The sequence below is a fragment of the Desmodus rotundus genome, chromosome 3 (assembly GCF_022682495.2).
Source record: "Desmodus rotundus isolate HL8 chromosome 3, HLdesRot8A.1, whole genome shotgun sequence".
Taxonomy (NCBI): Eukaryota; Metazoa; Chordata; class Mammalia; order Chiroptera; family Phyllostomidae; genus Desmodus; species Desmodus rotundus.
The window spans coordinates 76,123,315-76,130,223 of NC_071389.1; the positions used below are offsets into that span (position 1 = coordinate 76,123,315).

General features: G+C 42.7%; 2 long non-coding RNA genes across 2 annotated transcripts; both read left to right on the forward strand.

Annotated features, from left to right (window-relative positions):
- Positions 1 to 547: 547 nt before the first annotated feature.
- Positions 548 to 1,897, forward strand: LOC123480268 (uncharacterized). The gene is made up of 3 exons (XR_006656187.2): positions 548 to 654; positions 1,352 to 1,466; positions 1,779 to 1,897. It is a non-coding gene; the product is annotated as an uncharacterized lncRNA (long non-coding RNA).
- Positions 1,898 to 3,330: 1,433 nt separating this feature from the next.
- Positions 3,331 to 6,619, forward strand: LOC123480269 (uncharacterized). The gene is made up of 3 exons (XR_006656188.2): positions 3,331 to 3,539; positions 3,628 to 3,791; positions 4,989 to 6,619. It is a non-coding gene; the product is annotated as an uncharacterized lncRNA (long non-coding RNA).
- The last annotated feature ends 290 nt before the right edge of the window (positions 6,620 to 6,909 follow it).

Consider the following 6,909-nt stretch of genomic DNA (forward strand, 5'->3'; position numbering starts at 1 on the left):
TGTCCAGTTCCCCACTCCCTCCTCTGCTATGATCAGCTCTGCCTAAACTGCTGTGACCTCACACCCTACAGTTGAAACGTGAATTCCCTTTAGACCGTTAAGAGGGAATGCACTGAAGAAATCCACAGACGGTTTTTAAAATGTGCTGCATTTTCTGACACTGCTGAAACATTCACGTGGAATGTGCACGCTCTCTTTCAGCTCACCACTTTCAAGATGCTCAGTCTGGGCTTGCTCTCTCTGTGTTTAGGGTATTTTATTCAGCATTCAACTTGAAAGCCTAATTTGATGGACACGACTGAAAGATTGATGCAAAAAAAATTGTTGCTGTTTATGCTTCCAGCCTTCTGGAAGAGTGGAAAAATACTCACCTCTCCTGAACATTTGCTCCGCTGCAGTTGCCAAGTTATCTAACAGCCAGTCACTATCCAATTTGACAGCATGATATTTATTTTTTTTAAAAATATATGCATTGTGGTGTCTGTTTCTGTCTATGACAGGTTCCTTATAATATTAATGATAATATTTTGCCTTTACACAGTGCCTTTTAATTCAAGAATCTTCCAGTGCTTTGGACTCTCAGTGCCTCTGTGGAACTTCATAGATGAGGAGGCAAGGACAAAGACTACCTTATAATAAGAGCAGAGCTGTGTGGTAGGTTCTCAGTAGCCCTGGCCTCATCCAATAGGAAGGTCTTTTACCTCCAATTTAGCAACTCATTTTTCCTTCTCTCTTTCCATTCCTTCACTCAGCACCCCCTCTCTGCTTTCTTGTTAGTGGTAAGGTGCTTCTCAAACCCTTCCCTTTCTGCCTTTCCCCCACCATTCACAGGCTCTTTGAGATGGTGTTGGGGGCAAACAAAGGACAATCTCCACTCCCAAGGCACCAGGACATCAAAAGTCCCATTTTTTCTCTTGCTATTTTATTTGTTTTTTTAATTTTTTTATATTTTGTTTTTCAATCACAGTTTCCATTCAATATTATTTTTTATTAGTTTCAAGTATACAGCATAATTAGACAATCGTGTTAGACAATCATGTACTTTACAAAGTGGTCCCCTCAATATCCCAAGTACCTACACATAGTTATTACAATATTATTGACAACTTCCCTATGCTGTAATTTACATCCCTGCTATTTCTTGACCTCACTGGGATGTACGTGGTATAGGATAGTAACTGGTTAGTATGCGGACTGGATGGAAAGATGTTCTTTCTCCTCTAAAGCCAAGAAAGACAATTACTTCTCCACTGATCCTTCTTATCTAATAGTTTGCTTCCTTAGCTTCTGACATTCCTTTGCTTCTTTATAAATAAATGGAAAAATATATTGATTCAGTTCCTTCCCACAGGTATCCATTTTGAGCAAGGTGTTCTCCTGTGGGGGTTGGGCTGAGTACAAAGATGAGATAATGAGATGCTGCTGCCCTTGAAGAGCTCCCAGTTAACTGGGGGATGGGGACTGACGTAAGTACACACGGTTCTGGGGTTCTAGGAGGAAACCAGCCCTGATTAAAGCGACATACAAGGCTCAGCTCCTGTAGAAAGAGGGGAGGATCATATATAATTTGAGGACTCAGGAAATGTTTCACTAAAGAGATCATATTTGAAATGAGTTTTAAGGGACAAGAAAGATGTTAAAAGATTGGGATTGGGGAAAGAATAATGTAAAGATATAAGAGAACAGAAAGCAATTCATTTTGGCTCAAGTGCAGAGTAGAAGTAAGGGGATTGGAAGGAAAAAATGGCCAAACCATTGGCTGGAATTTTATACCGCAGGTCTCAGCTGTGGATGAAAGTTTCTACGTCAGTCAACGGTGAAGAGCAGTCTCTGAAGGTTAGGGCTGTCATTAGGAAACTCAGTCTGGCAATGGTGTGCAGAAGAAACAAGAGTAAAGAGACATAAATGGAGTAAGTGGAAAGTACTTTTATAGATGAAAAACTGAGGCTCAGAAGAAACATTGCGTCCTTGCATTCAGCAGGCCCAATAACTTATTTACTTATTTTTTAATCCTCACCTGAGGATATGTTTTTACGGATTTTAGAGAGAGAGGAAGAGAAGGGGGGAAGAGCTCATTCCTAAGCTCCAGATTCATAACTCCAGCTATTTCCTGGACGTCTCTTCTTGATGTTCCCATGGGTACCTTAGGCACAACTGAACCTCCATCTTCCCACATAAGAGCGCCAGCTAGAAACCTGGATGGGGTCATCCTAGACCAAATTTAATTGATCTTTATGTTATACCTTTTCTCTTTCCAAAATGTCTCTCTGGTTTACCATTTTTTCTCCATCCTTACAGTCACTCCCTGTGACAAGGGCTAGGTAATCTCTCACATGAATTATTGGCAAAACCACCAGTCATTCAAACTCAGGAATGGGCTTCCACTGACTAGAACCTGCTGGGAATTCCTCTGCCTTGGACTCTGGCCCTTTATCTTAGCCAGAGGATATGTCTAAGTACCTTAACAGAGTGTTCATCCTTTGAATACTTAATGGTTAACTGAGATTTGAAAGGCAAAGCAAAGTTAATCAGGCAAAAGGGGGAAAAGATCATTCAAAGCAAAGGAAGCAGCGTGTGCAAAGTCCCTGTGATGGGTAGGAACACAGCTGGTCGTACAGACTGAAAAAAGGCCAGTGGTGTGGCCTCATGAGCGTGGGGCTGGCAGGAGCAACTTATACAAAGCTCCATGGACCTTGTGAAGAAAATTTGTCTTAAGGGCAAAGGTGAGCCCCTGAATACTTTGGAGGGAGGAGTGATAAAAAAATACTCTGAGTTTGTAAAAGATCACTGTGACCACGAATTGGAATAAAAGCTGAATTGAGTGGCACAGCTCTCCAACCATGACTGAGAGGGGCACAAGACCTACAGCTCAGGGGCTGGCAGCCGGGCCTTAGAGCCTCTTTGGGGGCTCTATATATTCTCAGGGATTTGGTTGCCTGGAGGAAGGCTGGGGTTGTTATGAGGAGGCCACAGGAGGTGGGGACCTAAATTCCACAGGCAATGTCCAGACCTAGAGCTATAAGCTCTGGTGCCAACTTATGCCCCCCAAAAACAAGTGTGCCAAGCAACACCGCTGCAAATTCTGGGAAGACCTGGAGACTGGCGCCATCAACCAAAAGGGGAAAATCCTAAAAGACTGGATAATTACCCCAAGGAGGCATCTTTAACCTAGAAATGATGACAAGCTCACATGGTTTGTGTCATCAGCATAAGTGCAGGCTGAAGAGCAAGATGAAATTAGTAATGGAATGTTAAGTGTGTGGTATATAAATTCAAAATCTATACATAACCAATTGAGTCACCATATGAAATGACTCATTTCAGGTGCCTTCAAGATGGACTAATCTTATACAATTTGGTTTCCTTGTAAAAGCCAATTTCCATCAATTTTGGGAGTTTCACATTTGGAAACAATTGCTGATCTTGAAAATGACTACTCCCTGCGGCTCTGAAGGAAGTGAGCTTTGTAAAATGTCATTTGGGATTCAGTCTGAAGACAGCAGAATTGCAATTAGACTATTAAAATAAATACATAACATGTAAGCATATTAATTGATAGTGGGAACTGGGACTCTGGATAGTTTAGAAATTTGCACTATCCTGAACAATGTCTTCTCCCTCTTTTAGGCAAGCTCTCTCAGAAGCCTTATCATCAAAGGGGATTGGCGAGCATGGTGTCAGAATTGGACCAGTATATTTAATGGCACAGAGCCGTTTGATGCGTCCCTCACCAAGATGGGGACGTAGCTCCCATCAGCCTGGGGCTTTCTTTTCCTCTAAGTGGTGCTTGGGTAGGCATCGCCAAAGTTTAACACTATGTCTTTTCTTTCTTTTTGTGCTATAATCTTTTCACTTTCTGCCACTGAATTCTGAGGTATTTCTCCACACAAATAAAGACCCACTGGTTAAGACTTGCTATTTCTTTATATCAAGAGCTTCCTACCAAGTTTAAAATAAGTGCAAATTCTGATGCTTTTTTAGTATAAGAACCAAACTCAAGTACCCTTTGGCCTTCATTATTGCAAGTCTTATTATTTGGAAGTTAACCAGTTGGAAATTCACTGCATAGCAGTGTCTGATGAATGAACATTTACCCGACCACAAATGTGTCCTTCTCCAAAGGTGAGTAATTCCAATTTTTATGCTTCAGCTGCTGGATCTGTAGTACTCGCTCTTGTAATCACATACTGTGCAAGGTAAACATAGAGGCAAAGTCGAGAAAGTGGGGAATCAAGGCAATCATTAGTAGTCCTACCCTTCTTCCCTTTGTTTCTCTCCTCTCACTCATATTTCCCTTCCCACAACACAAAACCCAGCTTCCACTCCTTCCCACTTCCTGTATATGCACAAGGTCCCACTGAGGTGGAAAAGCAGAACCGGGTGGATGGGGTGACCACAGACACGACAGATAAAATACCTTTGACATGATTTTGCCCGCAAGGTCATCCATGCTTCACCAGTGGCAGCACTTCTCACACTCGTCACTCCAAACCTCCCGCTGCCTCGCCTGCTTCCTTTGCTATCCTCTTAACCTAACTCATAGCTTCCTCTGTCACCTTAGTCACTCCTCCCTTTCTTCTCCACGTGGACATGAAGGCAGCTGTGTGTGTCTGTGTGGGTAAATTAAGTTGGATGGAAATGGACTGGAAGGAATGAAAACCGGGGAGAAAGCCGGCTTCCACTGCTGCAGAAACAGCCCCCTAGAAAGGAGAGAGAATTGATGAGACCCTCAGGGAGGATCCCACAGCCCTATCTCTTTGACCTTCATTTTCTTTTCCCAATGGGGCCTTCACTCTACATGACTGCTCCCCTTAAGAAAAGAAGTGGGGATGAGGTGACATCGCATACTCTGGGAGCAGAGTAGCCTACACACTCTGCTACTACTTACTCCAGGAACTAAAGAGGCAGGCTCAGCTCTGGGCCTGAAATGTGCCTACTAAAATACCACATCATATCTCCTAATCCCAGGTCCTTTTGCTCGTTTGTAGAAATGGCAGATGGCACCTTGACCTAGGCCCTCCCTGGACCACAGAGATGAACAATGAAGATGAGATTCAAGGACCCTTTAAATGTATTACATGGGTTTCAGATAACTTTAATGGCATATCACTTCCATTGGAACAAGTAAATAGGCAGACACTTATTAAACAAAGAGAGCCAATCATGATGACCTTGACCCCCGATAAAGATCGTCCATCTGGATAAAGTTGCTTTGAGGTCTGTTTTCTGCTGTGCCTCTAGTTATTCTGAAAGTCTTCAAGTATTCTTTGTGGCCACGGACCTTGGTCTGTTACATCTCCCTCCCAGGACATTTTACAGCTACATTACGGCAGCACCTCAGTTCTCAGATATAAATGCCAACTAAAAACAGAAATGAGGAAAAACATTTCTACTTTAGAGTAATGACAGGCTGGCAGGTTGAATGGTGGGGTATTAGGAATAAGGAGAATTATCTGCTTCAGCGATACTCACCCCACTGTCGTATTCACAGTAACAGCAGAGGCATGACCGAGACACAGTTCCGTTAACACGCCCATTCCAGTTCTTTCTGTTTCCTCTGTTCTCCAATACTCATCAGATCCTTTAAATTGTCCTCGGGCTGAAATTTTCCCTGCTTGACATCAGTCCGCAGGTAAATTGCCTACAAAGTGTGAGGTAATTGTAATTGTGTTCATGTCTGCTTCGCCAAGTGTACAAGCCTCCTCCCCCCAGCCAATTTTCATTTTTAAGGGTCTTCACTGCAGCCCGCTCACCGCCACTGGCAGTGGTTTAATAATGGACTTCTGCCTGCTGCACTGGAAAGGATGAGCTACTCTTAATTTTGCTAATTTAAAAAAGGGACAGTAAACAATCGTGGTGTTATTATACCAAGTGAAGCCATGTAAATAAGCCATAGTAAGCATTATCACACCACACTGTTTGGAATTATGTTTATATCGTGATGGACAGGTGATAGACGCAGAGTCACATCCACGTGTTTGTTTATGTCGTGATGGATCCGTGAATCTCTCCGTCAGGAATCGATCTAATTTTAAGTTTGACAAAGAGACCAAGACTGTGCTACGGGACCTTTACACATTCTTTTTTGCCCCTGTAGATTAACTGATTTATATTCTCCTTTGGAGGAATGTGGGCTCTACCTTTAGACATCAGGAGTTGCCCAGTCTTCCGTGTTGGAGAATGTTCCAAGCCACATTAGTTGGGCTGTAACTAAGGATGTCTTTAACCTGGCAGGCTTGTTAACTGAATGATGTCTCTTAAGGTCACCCCAACATGAAATCCATCTTGTCTCAGGGTGGCAGAATCTCAGAGGGCTGGAATGCCTGTGCGTGAAGCCAGACAGAGGATGGCAGCAAGGCAGACCAGAGTATGCGAGCTGGCACACAAGTCAGTGTGTCCGAGTTTTTGTTGTGGAGCTTCACTGCAGCTCCCCAGTTGCCAGAAATGCTTCTTTGAAGGAGTCCAGACCACGGCACCCACCTTAGCTGCACGAATCATATATGGATGGGGTCACCTTGCCAGGATGGAAATGTCATCGTGTTGCTGTTACTTCTTCATTTACATTTCCTAAAGAACAAAAAGGTGCTTTTGACTAGAACTTGTAGGCAGAGAGCCCTTTTCCTCCCTTTCCAGGCAACATGTAACTAAAATTTATAACAAAGAAATAAACAAGCCACTTAGCTTTCATCACTTGCCCCATTCTAGTTTGTTCATTCTATTTACTCTTCATTTCCTTGGACATAGAAAGAGAAGGAATGAAAGAAGACTGGAATTTTTAAAAAGATGTGTCTGTTTCCATCTAATTTGCTGACTGTTATTATACCAAACATCAGAAATGTGTTAAGAGGAAATATTTGTTTACACCTTAAGCTGCATGAAAAGCAATATTGCTACAGTCTTGTTAAATCA